The following is a 14860-nucleotide window of genomic DNA, read 5'->3' as shown; positions in this document are numbered from 1 at the left end:
GGCAGGGCCTAAACTACCACAGATGCTTAAGAGAAAAAGATGGTTTTAAAAGTTACAGTGAGTCTTACATGTCTCTTCCAATGCTTGGAAACATGCAATGATACAGCATTGGACAGTCCTCTCTGGTAGAGCCACTGCTGTGCAGAATTCTCTCTGTGGTGAGGTTCAATGGCCTATTGTTCATCACATCTTTACAGTATTCTTCCAAGTAAAACAAAGCCATCAATCTCTTGCTTGTACAATACTGGACATTCTAGAGGGTACACTGAGGTTTGCTGAAAGCATTATGCTTTTACACGTTGCCGTGGTAACAAGCTCTTACAAAGAGTGCAAGCAGGTTGCATTGTTTATGGCAGCACATACTAATGTCATGTTGTATGCCCAGGTTTAGCTTTCACTCATGCTAATATATGCATCTCTACAATCAAAATCTACAGTTAAGCTCTGCCTAAATTCTGCTTGAAATTTGTGATGGTCCACTACAGTATTCTTTTTATGAGGTCCCAGCCCCATTCAGGAGTGGGCCCACATTTTCTCTTATTGAACCACTGCTTGTTGCCCTTCACATCCCTCACCAGATTCAACTCCAGATGGATTTTGCTTTCCTAACCCCCATCCTTGCACACTTGGACAGTGGCTCTCTTCGTTTTGGGTCACCTATCCTTGCTTTCACCTCTTGTATGCTTCCTGTTCATGCTTGAGTTCAGTCAGGACCTCCTTGTTCATCCATGCAGGCGCTACTGCCACCTTTGTAGGTTTTCCCTGTTTTGCTGATTAAGGATACCAATTAAACTCGGACACCAGAGTGAAAAGAGTAGGCATATTTTACTGGAGATAACTAAATAATGTAACAGAATAATACAGAAAACAGTAAGAGAAGACAGAATAGTGCATTTAAATAGGAAAATACGGGGTAATGCATCAAATCATTACTACCTGAGAGAGAGAGAACAGTGATTAAGAAAGATCCATCACCACTTGCATACTTTACCATCATCCAGATCTGCAGACGCTGGGGAGCCCCGGTTCCAGCGAGGATTTGGAGAACCTTTTCTGGCAAGTGGGAAATCCTACGGGGTGCGTCCACCCATAGGTGAGGCATCCAAAGTCACTGCAAGCTGGTCCAGCCTTATATACCCAAAAATCAACAAGCCAGAATAACTGGCACCTTTGTTTTAAGCGGAAATATCTGGTTTCAGTCTCACATTAGATTCCCCCAGAGTCTGGCCAGGGCTCAAGGAAGAAGCTAAGAGAGTTTCCCTGCTTATCTAATTGATTTATGAGCAAGATCACACATCAGGTCACAAGGCCAGACAACTGTCTCTGTGGCCCTGTTATCTTGCCCACACACACAAAGAAAGATAAAGATATATTCTGGATAGACATGTTTTGTGATGTTTAAGATACATCTTCTATACATATTTCACTAATGACTACCTACTGAGTTAGCAGTTTCGGCTCAGGGCCTGTTGCTCAGGCTTCAATACTTCCACCTTTTACATCAGAATAGGTGGTTTGTTATAACCTAGTACAATACCTACTAGCACAATGGTTATCAGTTATAAAATATACAGGATTCATCTATTGGTCAACACTGGCTTGGGCTTATTGTCCAAGCCGTAGTACTTCATTCCTGCACACCAGGATGGACTATTCTTGAGCTTGTAAGAAGTGATTCTTTGGGGAAAAAAACCCACAACCAGGTCTCCTGGACTTCTCTTCAGGATCGTATAAAATGGATTCATTCAAGTAGATCCCTGAACAGGCTAAAGTCCATCCTCTTGAAGTCCAGGACCATGATCCTAGTTTTTACCTTCTTCCTTCCTTTCACAATCCTGAACTCCATTTCAAGGCTGTCGCAACCTTCACATCCCTGACTAGGACTCCAACTTGCTTGTACGATCGCTGCCAGCAGAGCATCTCCCCTCATCAGCTTCTCAATCTCCTCTGTTAAGAAGTTGTTAAAGTACTGTGGGGTAATAACAGAAGACTGGCGAGAAGGGTTATAAACATGCCCAAGTGACCTGCACCTGGGTGTAGAAAATTACCTATATCATACTAACTGTTATTTATCTTTGTGTGCTTGACAGGTACAACATCTGTGTTTAGATAACATAGGCCTATGATAGGCTTAGAAGTGCCCTATTGGACATGCTTGAAATTCCTGCCCTGTTACAGAGAAGATCAAAGCACAGGGGTAAACTACGCCTGTGTCAATCCTTGATAAACAGATGAAAACATCAGGGTCGGCGGACCTTCAGCATTGACTGAGCTCAGCTTGTGTCCCTCTGTCCAGGTGCTGCTTCAGGGATCCCCCAGTTGGTGAGGTAACAAAAATAAATATCCTCTTTGTTGTTGTTCCTGTGTCCTGCCTGTGCTGACTCACACATTTGGCGTAGTCAGCAGGATTCAGGAACAGCCATGCCATGGCCTCCATAAAAGTCTGTGACTCCCTGTCTTCCAGGATGGCCCAGTACTGGACTCCCATGGTCACTTTCCTGGCTACATTGTCTCTGCTGGAAGCATGGCCTGGAATAGGTGACGGTGTGGTGCTTACGCCTCAGACAATTGAAACAGCTACATGTGGATTGCTATGAAAAGCGGCATTAGCGTCTTCTCACAAGCTAGCAGGGAGATTGAGATGGTTATTTGTTATCGGCCTTAGAGCTCTTGACCATGAAGTTGTAGCATTACAAAATAAAATGATAGCATTGGAAAGGGAAGTTGGGACTTTACAAGATGCGAAGGTGATCACGCAAGAAGTAGTTACTACTAGTGGTACCATGGGCTGCAAGGTACTGCAGAGTGGTTGGTAGCACGTGATGCCAGTAAAGGAAGGGACAGATATGGAAAAAGTAAGGTTTTGATTTTGCAAGTTTGTTCTCTCACCACAAAACCTTCATGGCGTCCTGAGGAATGGGATGGAAATATTTGGAGTGTGTCCTCAGACTCCAAGGTTAAGTTTGAGTTGGATTTAGAAGGCAAGGAGGTGGTAGAAGCACAACTCCTCATACAAATGAGAGGGCAGCAGGAACAAGCAGATGGGGGAGTGCAGGTCATGTGTACTTACACCCTGAAAGAGTTAAGGGAATTTTTAGAGATCTATCAGCAAAAGAGTAAGGAAGGCATACTGACATGGGTTTTGCAAGCTCTGGATAGTGGAGATGCATCTATCCATTTATTAATGGGTGAGAAAGATTTATTAAGCCCTACAGCCAGTGATGACCAGATACAACTAGGATACTATCTGTTGCAAAATATTAGAGATCCTCATGGGCAAGATATTATTGCAACTACGCTATATCAATGGTTGTGTGCAGCATTTTTATCAGCATATGCTGAACATGCCAAATTAGGATTATCCTTTGGAAATGGCATTCAGTGGAAGAAGGTATTAGTTTGGTGCGGCAGATGGGGATGGCTCAGGTATTGATTACAGAATCCAATCCAGACAGGGTAGCAGTAATAAGAAGTATTGCAATGCAGCTTTTGAGAGGAGTACCTGCCTCACTAAACCCCTTGATTATACCAGCAGTCATGAATGCTACTGGTAATGTAGGCACCCTAGCAAATACTGTTGGAAGTGTGGGAAAAGCAAAACAGTGAAAAAGCTGCAAAACACACATTTTCTTAACACATGGTGCCCAGAACAAACACAGGATGGGTCGGAGATCCAGTGATTTGTGTTGCCATGGCACCAAGGAGGAATGTGAAGCGAAGTGGAGGCTGCCTGGTCCTGTTCTTCCACATTTCTCAAGGAATATTTGACACAACTATACAGATTTGTCTCCTGCTCTTCTGCTTTTCTCAAGGAATGTTTTGCACAACTCTGCGGACATTATTTCCCATTCTTCCCACAACAACTGCACCGCATTGCACTGAGGAATGTGCTGTGTCGTTACTCGAGAAACAATGGCTTGACCACAGTCCCACCCGCTCACACATACACACTTAGATAAATACTACCCCGAGTTTGTCTCTAACTTGGAGGGACGATAATCCGGTACCAAATCAGAGGGAGAGATTGACAGGTTTGTGGTACTTGCCCCCCTAGAAGGGATGCCTTTTGGTGAGATTTGGGCCCTCGGCTATGCTGAGTGATTACCTGGGAATTAAGTGTGTGTGATTGCAGTCATTTTTTGTGTGTAGTGCTATATCGCCAACCTGCAGCTTGTGCATTTATCGTAGGCAATCTCAAAGAATCCGTAGATGTTGCATAAGAATAAACCGTACTATTCGTGTACCTGACTGCTTCTCTTGAATGCAACCAGACCTACAGCATACGGGCTGTTCGTGCATCTGGTGTCAGGCCTATGGTTACGGCCATAATTGGCATACCTGTTAAGAGATAAGTCCAGCTGCCCCTAGCCCCTCTAATCTCTGAGGACCGCCTAGAACACAAGGAGATTAATCTCTTACCAAATTAATTCATTACCTTAAATGCAACAAATACCTTGAGGGAAACGGGCTGTAACTTTGGGACCATCTGTGTAGATGGTGGATAAAGGAAAGCCGTCAAAACTGAAACGAGTTACATGATGTGTGACAATGAAACAAATGTGGAATGATCTTGTACAAACTGGTGTCCTGTGATCAGAAATAAATGGGATCACAACATCAGAAATGTTTCGCTGATGGCAAAAGTTAGCATCTAAACAAAAGAACCATCAAATACCCTCAGGCCCACCTGCCACCTCAAGTCAAGGCATTACCTGACAAATACCAAGAGAGCAGAAATTAAGGTTTGGCAGGTCTGCCAAAATTGCTGCCACTGTAACCTCTTACCATGAGGGGGATGGACACCCCTATGTTCCTTTAACTATAAAGTGGTTGTCTGGGAGGATTTTACATGTGTTAGCTCTGGTGGATACTGGAGCTGAAGCTACTGTATTACATAGTAATATTAATAATAAAGAAGCCACATCACAGATCTGTGAATTAGAGGGAATCCAACCTCTGCCCTCCGAGCTAAGATTGCCTTAACAGTAGGAAATGCCACTCCATTTACCACAATGGTGTTAATTGCCCCAGTTAAAGAATATATTTTGGCTATTGATGTGTTGGTAGGATGAACAGTTGAAACTTTGAATGGTCACTTCTGCTTCGAGACTTCACAATCAGGATTCTCTTCAATCTATAATTGTCTTGCGTGGATTCCCCAAGTGGGATCCTGTTGTGGTGCCCATGCCTGCCAAGGTAGTAACTGTAAAATAATATCGTATTCCAGGGGGGGAAAGAAGGAAATTACTCAAACCATTCAGGCACTTCAACAAGTGGGAATTGTTAAGGAAACCATGACTGCTTTTAATAATCCTAATTGTCCTGTTTGAAAACCAGACGGCACTTGGAGAATGACTGTAGATAGAGGATTGAATAAAGTCACCCCCCCACACTTGCAGTTACAGTACCAGACACGGTTACTCTTATAGAAAAAATTATCAAAAATTTACAACCCTAGAAGGTGGTGATAGATCTTGCTAATGCAATCTTGCCTTTCGATAGTCATTGCTTCAGAAAGCCAAGACTAGTTTCTCTTTACCTGGCAACAAAAGCAATATACTTTCCAAGCATTTCCTCAGGGGACTCCTGCCACAGTCCCTCCATTTGCTACCAAATGAGAGCAGCTGATGTAGCATTATGGTCAGGTACCATGACTGTTTACCATTATATTGATGATCTATTTATTATGGCAGAGTTACAACAAGAAACTGAAGCAGCTGCTTGTCAAAATTTGGTCCTGCCAGAGTTCTGAGGTTCTTTTGTGGATCACTAGAGATGGAATTACGACACAAGTGAGGTCGGATATTGGTTAGGACACTATCTGTATTTTATTGTATAAAAGGTCACAGTAACCCTTAAAGAGGAAGAAATAGGAAAGTAAGAAAAATGCAAGAGTTTGTTTCAAGCAGAGTATAGTCACCACTGTGGAGTTCCAGTGACGTCTCACCATGTCCATCTTCTTCATTTGTGGTGGGGGAGCTCTGGAGACAGCTGCCTCCTGTTACTGGGCTTCGCCTTTTATGCCACTTTACCCCAGTATGTTGCCATAGCCGTTTTACCGCAGTATGTTGCCATAGGATGTCATCACAGCCTGTCGCTATGGGGTACTGCATGTCTGTTGGTTATCACACGAACTGTATAGTCATGTTGGGAGTGCATGCTCCCTAGTTCTTGCATTTCACATGCTGGTCACGTGCCCCCCATAGTTCTTTCCGATGGTGTGTAAAGTTTAACCGTTGGAGGTGAAAGTCAGCATTCCAGGAAAAGAGAGTGTTGAGACAAAAAGTTTTCTGTGTTAGGTCTCCACATTGCTGAATCACTGAAAGTGCATTTACAGGACCAATGCTGGGCAATTAATCCAAAGAAAATATGGGGCCCTAGTACTACAGCACAATTTTTGGTAATAGTTCGTTATGGACAGATTAGAGAAATACCAAATATGGTCCAACAATTTCCTGTGCCAACAACAGTAAAACAGTTACAGACTTTTTTTTTTTTTTAAATTTTTAGAGTACTGGAGAACTCTTAGCCCACATCTGGGGCTATTAATGCACCTCTGCAGAAATTAATTAAGAATGTGGTTCGTTGGAAGTGGACCAAGCAACAACAAGAAGCCTTTAATGCCTGCAAAAATTTTTAGATTGAGCATGCACTATTATACACTCCTAGGCAAGGGCATTCTTTTGAATTAGAAGTAACAATTATAGATGATATAGTCTTGTGGGGATTGTGGCAGTTGACTGGGCTGAAAAATCAGACAGAACCTATTAGCCTAGATGTGAAGATTCATATAATAACTCCTGAGGATGCCATATGGTTTTGTACCCCAACTTCTCTGATTTCACATCCTTTGTTGATATCAGATTCTCAAGTTCTTGTATTTCAGGTATCTTTGATGAATACCTGTGCCTTATCTAGAGGAGATACCAATGGAATGGTGTTATTGGTGTCGCAAACCCAACACTGAACTGAAGTTCAATCTGAAAAAAGAGCAAGCCATAGCTCTCCAATGTGTGTGGGCAATTACCCCCACATCAGGTTATCAAACCCAGAGTAATGTTAACTGAAGGATCTGGAGCAACAGCAAGCATATGTATTACTGGAAGGAGATGACACTGTTTTCCTCCCCTATCATAGGTTGGCTTGTGCTTTATAGTCTTATACTACAAGCACATACCCTGGACACATTTCTATGAGATCAGCATGTACATGTTTAGATTTGGTTGGCCTTTACTGTAACTGACTCATCTGCCTTTTGTATTAAGGGAAGATTAACAACTGCAGATCTTTTGATAACGTGTTTCTTTGGCGTACTAACCCCAGTATCTGCATTACAAAATTATACTATGCTAAGTGACTTTGCTATTAATGTTTCTCATTGCCTTTTTTTCCTGCGTAGGTAATGGCTGTATGCCAATGAGCATCACAAAATTGATTGATGGTGGACTATCTCCTCCTTCACTGCTTCAGTTTTGAAGGCATGTGTTGCTTCAACATCACTGATGGATCAGCCAGTGTAGAGCACAACATTCAATATCTCTAGGATTTGATGCATCAAATGAAACAGTCCACTGATGGTGCCTGGTTGACTGAGATGTTTAACTCACTGACAGGATGAATGGGATGCCTGATCTAAAAGCATTATTGTAACGATATGTTTATTCCTTTTTTTTTTTTTCTCTTTCTTTATTCTATGCATGTTTATTGTGTGCCTCTGTACATAGCTCTGTGCTACACCCCGCAAACCCAAGTGAACACCTCCAGCTTTACCAGCCCCAGCAGAAGTGGTCGCTTGAGTGAGGGGGTGGAATGTGGGACTACAATGGAAGATTGGCAAGGAGAATTGTAAACATGCCCAAGTGACTTGCAGCTGGGGTGTCGAAAAACACATATATCATACTAATTTTTGTTTACCTCTGTGTGCTTGACAGGTAGAATATCTGTGTTTAGATAACATAGGCCTGGGAGAGACTCAGAGGCACCCTATCAAACATCCTTGAGATTCCTGCCCTGCTGTGGGAAAGGTCAAAGCACAGTGGAAAACTACACCTGCAAAAATCCCTGGTATATACAGGAGAAAGCAGCATGTTCTTTTCTTTCTTCTCCTCTTTCTGTCTAGAAAGGACCAAGCGCCACGGTGCCTATGTCCCCGCTTGCATGCCTCTGCCGAGGTGCTGCTGTGGAGATCACCCGGGTCACGAGGTAATGAGAATAAGTTTACTCTGCATTTCATCCGTGGTTTTGTGGTTGTTCCTGAGTCCTGCCTGTGTCAGCTCACACACTGCTACTACCAACGACCTAACCAAATCTGAATGCCACTAAAGTAATCTTTATCAGCCTTAGGAGCAAGTCAATGGCTCCTATCAGACATTTTCCCTCATTGGGAATGAATTGAAGAAAATTATCATCAATTAATTGTAAAAGCTCTCAGAACAACTCAACATAATACCTCTCTTGCCTTGAGTTGTATCCAAACACAGTTGTGGACACAGTCTATAGTAGCAACAATTATTAGAGAAGGAGGGACCCTACCCACTGAGATTTGTAAATTGATTTGGGACAAGGCCTCCAGATTTGAAAAGGAGTTTCAGTCGTGGTGACAATTAGTCAATTCCACATATCCCACAGAAAGTGATAAGGTTGTCAACTCTGTCCTCACCATACGCAATGCTTCTGTACACAATATATACCCAACCATTGCATTTGGACTGAATAGCAATGGAACCATACTCTATCTCTTAGAGCCTGGAGTGTGGGCCCATCAAAATGAGGGAAAGTGGCAAACAATTGATGCAAATGCATGCATTGTACAAGAACAACAAGGTTTCATTTGTTAAAGTAATACTTTTGAAGCTCAAGACATCTGCTTGGACACGGAGCAAAACATTTGCCACTTTGAAATCCACCCAAACAAGGTTCCTGAAACTGTAGTTATATATGTTGGAAAAGGATGTGTCTGCATGCAAACATTGCGTAAATCCTTATTAATAGATTACTTTGTTTACAACATAACCAATCAGTTCAATCTATGTGTACGTAATTTCTCTATTAGTGGTTGTGATTTTAATCGCTCTGTACCAATAACTACTCATGATGACATGTCTTTTGCTTACATTCTATATCACAAGCTACAACCTGCACCTATCAGAATGAATCTAACTAATCAAACAGCTCCACCAGCACCCTGATTTGATCAATCTTCTACAACATGCACAAGAAACCAGACAAAAGACTCTTATCAGTTCAGCATGATATTAAAGAAATACATCAAGTATAAAAAAGAGTCAAAAAGGGTGGAGAACACTGATGGTTGGAAGTCCTGTTTGGATGGTCTCCAACAGGAACTGGGACACTGAACCTGATGTTGCATCCCAATGTGATTTTATTGACTGCTGTTATACTATGCTTGTTGTTAAACATTGTGTTATATGCTAGAGTTTGGAGGATCGCTAAACGAGTTACACTAATACAAAAATTTTCATGCACATATATTCCCCCACATTCATCATATTACTTTAAAACATATTTAATGAAACTCTAATTGAGGCTAACCAAACACAAGTTTCCCTCAAATTATAATTGGATTATGGTATTATCTGTTTATGAGCATAGAGGCAAGAGGCAACCATGCTGCCACTCTATCGACGAGATGAATTGACTTTAGTCACAGGGCAGATTGTGGTGGTGCAACTCCCCCCATCCTGGACCAATCAGTGCTGGGTGCAATTCCCCCTCCCTGGGCCACATACCAACCTAAGATGGATTGCAAAAGGCAGTAGACCAGAGTGTCAAGGCACCCCCTTAACATACCTGGCTCCTGTTTCCTCTATCGCTTGGGAAGAGTAATGATGATCAATCACCTCCTGACAGCTTAGTACATCTGCACCTGGGTCGTGGCCCAAAGAGGCTGATACCAAGCTTCAAAAGGTAGCAAGTTTTGGGCCTGTGCAACTGGTTGGAAGTACCAGAATATTGCGTCACCCAAGTTGGGCCAAAATGAAGAAGTACCTGATGGAAGTCAATTATCTCGGGCCCTATAAATAGCAATCCTAAGAGAGACCCTTCAAGCTCTCTTAGATCGCAGCAGGCTATGATCAACATGTCCCCTGAGTTGGGACACCTCTCAGGCACCGAATTCTCGAGGTATTAAGACTGTCTACTGACAAAGCCAACAAAGGGCCAGGGCAAAGTCAGACTTCTTGAGGCTCAATTATCACCCATTGAGGAATGCCAATGCATTGTGAGTATTTACTCAAATTACTACTGTTTACTCAAGAGGGAGATTTTAACTACAGGCTAGCCTCTTCCATCCACCTCTCTACCTATCTATGTGTGTGAATATGCACATTTGCCTTCACAAGTGTGGGTGTCTACATATTTCACTGGATCCAAATATTTCTGTGTATATGTTCTATCTTTATACATATATATATATTTATTTTTTGATTTAGGGTACCTTGTAGTAAGTTAGTGTGAATCTTGTCATTCTCGAATCTGTAATTAAGTTGCTTAATGCAAAAAAAAAAAATTAGTTATAACATATTCTACCAAATCACCTTGTTAATGTTTAAATTGGTCAATCATTAAGTGCTGCTAAAATTCAACTTTTTGATCCACCTCACACCATTAATAAATCTTGAATTGCTGCTAAATCATAACCATGTCAAAAATTTCATCCATGACAGCATGTATTTGGGTGACCCCACTTCAGCTCTATTTAGTTGATGATAAAGTCCCTTCTGTTCACATGAGCCCACACCCTTTGCTTGATAACCTAATCCGTCACTTCCTCACTTGCTGGTCATCCTCTTTCCCCTGTCACTCCTAGTTTAAAGCTTTTCTTAACAGGTTGACCATCCTGTTGGAAAAGATGCTCCCCCCTCCCCCTTAGTCCAGTGGATCCCAGCTCTTCCAAGCAGTAGTCAGTCCTCAAAGAGCATGCCATGTTCACAGAGACCAAAACCCCATCTTTGTTGACCAGCAGGGCTGAGGAGACACCAGATGGGCCCTTATGCCCTTGACCATCACCCCAGAGCTATATGTATCATATTTGATACTTTCCATGTCTCCCTGGCAATACCATTGATGCCCACATGAAAGCAGCAGGGAATAATAATCAGAGAGCCAGAGAAACCTCTACAGGCTCTCCATGACATCATAAATCAGAGCCCCTGGCAAGCAGCAAAGCCTCCCAGAAAGCAGGTCAGCAGACAGGCCCGTTCCCTACAGCAGAGGGGTCACCATCTACCAACTCTCAGTGCTTCCTTCTGGTGCTCCTGCACGGCTCAGGCTCAGACAGCTCAGATGTTTCACCTGGCAGATCTCCCAGTCTCTTTTCTCCAACTGTGGCACTGAACATATTTTGTAGTTACGAATCTTCAGGCAGAGCATGGAGCCTTCCTCTTAGTACCAGGAGTCACCATCTTCCACCATCCTGGGAGTCTCTGCTTCCCACCCTGATAAACTCAGCCTGCCCCTCCTTCAGTACATACCTCCGTGGTTTCTTGAAGCTGTAGTGTCTCAGAGAAGATCCAGTCAGCCTCTTTCACAATCTCTGATGATGCATAGTGTGCTGACCTCCTCATGCAGCTCTTAGGTTTAATAAAACATCTCAAAAACTGTGTATGTCCCTTCAGGCTAAAGGAGGATCTCCCCCTGCTCCAGACCAGCATCCTCCTTCTGAAGCTCTGTCTGGGTTGAAATCTCTAACACTACAGGGGAAACTTTTCCAACGGCTGCCGAGGACAATGCCTTGCAGTACACCCCCAGCACTGCTGAGGAAGCATGTGCTGTTATGAGATAAGGCACTAGCCCTTCTTGCAATGTATCATAATCCAGGCCTCAAGAGCTGGGTACTAGATCCTACACAAGCATTGTGGTTTGTTTTCTTTAATGATAGCAAGATAATATTTGCAAATGAAGCATTCAGGAATGACAGAGTGATTGATTCTGCATTCTGGTTCTGAAACAATGACACACATAACTAGTTCATTTTGTTGCAGCCTCGTACACAATCTAAAGATCATGCTGTTTCCTTTGGTTGTTATAGTATTGTTCTTGTTCAAAAGTTATGTGACTCTTGCTTTTCCTTAGATGTGCTTCAGGATGTGCTTTTCTGATAACATAAACAGTGTTTTCCAGATGTGGCATCTTGACAACCTTTGCACGTGCTACTTACGCACAGCATACATTCTTGTTCTAGGGTCAGTGAATAGGTGGTGCACACATTCTTGTCCAAGGTTCATTAATATTTTTTTCTACAGAACAATGGTTCATTAAGAGAATATATATATATGCAATGCTTTTGCATTATACTTGTTATTACTATTTGTCTAATTACGACAGTGTTACTGTCACATTTATCTATCAGGTTTACTTAAATGTATTCAATTCCCTTCAGGTTATGACACCAGATGGACCTATGTTGAAGTGAGTAATCGTAAATCTTACTTCACTTGCACTTCAGAGGTCTGTTTAGTACTTAAGAAGCCAGAAGGTCACAGAACTGTAAAAAAGGAGATTGACAGATGAGTTTAAATATCAGTAAAACAGTTTTATAGTTTCTACTGTGTCTTGTTTGACCGCAGTTTTTTTTTTCACTTAGTGATGCAGCATTATGGCTTGGTTCTCCAGGCACAAGAGATGATGGGATTCTCTCAGTGAGGACTTTATTTTCAATGATTTTGAACATACATGCTGTGTTGAAGAACATACCAGAGTATGTTTCCAAAAATGTGTCCTCTACATGAACAACTCTAGCAGAGTCATGTATACCTGAGTAAACAATTGAAAATTCCCTTTGTTTTTCTTTTCTCAAAACAAATGGGTTTTGTGCACACAGCTACTACCTCATCCCTCTTGACCTAAGAAGCAGAAAAGAAAGGAAGACTGCCTTAATCATAAAAAATGCCTGTTTGAGTTTAGAAATGTTTAGGGGTAGTGACAGATAAGTAGCATCTTTCAGAGTTGAAATTTTAACTTGATAAAATTTGGACAGTCTCCCACAACTGACCATATCTATCTTCACCCCAATTCATTGTTTCATATTGTTATCCAAAAAGCATATTCATGCCCTGCATGCAATAAACCAGTCCTAACATGCTCAGGAGACATATTGTATTTATTCAGGCCTGAGTGCTTGGTAGACTTTTCCACAAATCAAGCACCCCAACAGCAAGTTTTCATGCTCCTTTTATACAAAAAATCAGAGGTTAGTACTTTTCCAAACACGCCTGTTAGATACTGATTGGTTAGTGATTAACATACAATTATAATAGAGCTTACATAATGCTTCTACTACTCCTCATGCTCAGGGGAAGGGTCTTAACCTGGGCAGGGGTCTTTTTGACCTGTGGGTGTGGTTTTTAGTATTATAATGAAGGTAGTTTACTTTCAGGACACTCAAAAGTTAGTTTCATTGCCAAGTTAAGTAATCCTAGACATTCTCTTTTATAGTCCAGGATGTTCTGCTTATTGTCTAGAGTTTGGAGATCAAAGCTTGTTCTTAACAAACTTCTTATCAGTAATCAAGGTTATCATCTCGGCCACTATTCAAAGACTTGTTCAACCAGGTTTCGAAACCTCATAATTGTCCCCATATGTGAGGTAACTGTGGCTACTAGCACCATTGTTAACCATGGTTACTAGCAAATGTGAAGTATACTATAACACAATCACTCATAAATCTTGTGAATTATAACAAGGAGGTAGGAAATAAGGCTTCACCACTGAGGATAACAGTGTAGCTGCCTGTAATATAAAAGGAGAACAAATCTGAGGCAAAATGGTGTAAATGGGACAGAGGTGAGAAGGGGTGGCATGGAAAGATGAATATCTATGAACATTAGAAGATTTGTGGTGTCCTGTGAAGACTTGGAGCTGGTTGACATGTAGCTTCTTTACTCTGTGTGGTCATGGAAATGCTGGGCTTGCAGTGCCTGTCACCAGGAAAGCACAAGAGGATCAGCTCCACAAGACACTCTTCTCCCTGCCTTCAGGAAGTGGCTTGGGTCATGAGCCCAGCTGGTGGTCATAAGCTCCCAGTGTTGAGCAATAAACGAAGTTTTGTGTGCTAAACTATGGTCTAGATGTGTCTAGGTGCTTCCTAATTTTTCCAGTGGAGTCACAGTATGTAAAAGTGCATGTCAGTTTTTTATGAAGCAGGATAACTTAAGGTGTTTTTTGAATGACAGGAGGTAGCAGTTAAGAAGCTATTTGAGGCAAATATAGATCTTCTGGGTGGTTTTCAAGTCTTAAACACAAGCAAGGGAACACTGCTCACATTGTATGCAAAATAAACATCTCCTGGGAAAGGACATAGGCTATTGCTAGGAACTGTGCAAACAAAACTTAAAGATGATTGAATAGTTTCACACCACAGAGGCTCTCAACTGAGTTAAAACTTGAAGGGCATACCATATAGATATGTGAAGGAAGTGGAGAGTAATTGGAGCAATGCAGGTCTTAGGAGATGTAATTGTAGAGCAACATGGAAAAGCATGTCTGAGAACAATGTTGAGGTCATGATATTGATCAAAATAACTCACCTGCGACCAAAGCCTTTGTAACAAATAATTTATTTATTCTGCTCTTTGTGCTTAATTTGGAAAGGGTCAAGGATGACAAAGCTTGAAAATCCCTGCAAATAAAGTTCTGTTCTATAATTAAACTTAAAATTAATATAAACCAAACTTTCTCCAAACACCCTGGGGTTTACAAATGATTGTAGGGTAATCACTGGCAAATTCTGTCAGCTGACCAAGCCTGGGATAGTGGATGTGCATGTGAAGGAGAAACATGCTTTTCAACTTCACTGCTTCTCTGAGGGGGGCATCCATCAGGAGGGGATGCACTTGTCTCC

General features: G+C 41.9%; 1 long non-coding RNA gene across 1 annotated transcript; it reads right to left on the bottom strand.

Moving 5' to 3' along the window:
* Positions 1-806: 806 nt before the first annotated feature.
* Positions 807-11684, bottom strand: LOC141944643 (uncharacterized). The gene is made up of 2 exons (XR_012629296.1): positions 11493-11684; positions 807-1969 (listed from the first exon to the last, which is right to left on the bottom strand). It is a non-coding gene; the product is annotated as an uncharacterized LOC141944643 (long non-coding RNA).
* Positions 11685-14860: the final 3176 nt, after the last annotated feature.

Source organism: Strix uralensis, chromosome 5 (assembly GCF_047716275.1).
Source record: "Strix uralensis isolate ZFMK-TIS-50842 chromosome 5, bStrUra1, whole genome shotgun sequence".
In the NCBI taxonomy this organism is placed as follows: domain Eukaryota; kingdom Metazoa; phylum Chordata; class Aves; order Strigiformes; family Strigidae; genus Strix; species Strix uralensis.
The sequence above is the reverse complement of the archived record's forward strand: the minus strand, read 5'-3'. Positions and strand labels throughout refer to the sequence as shown.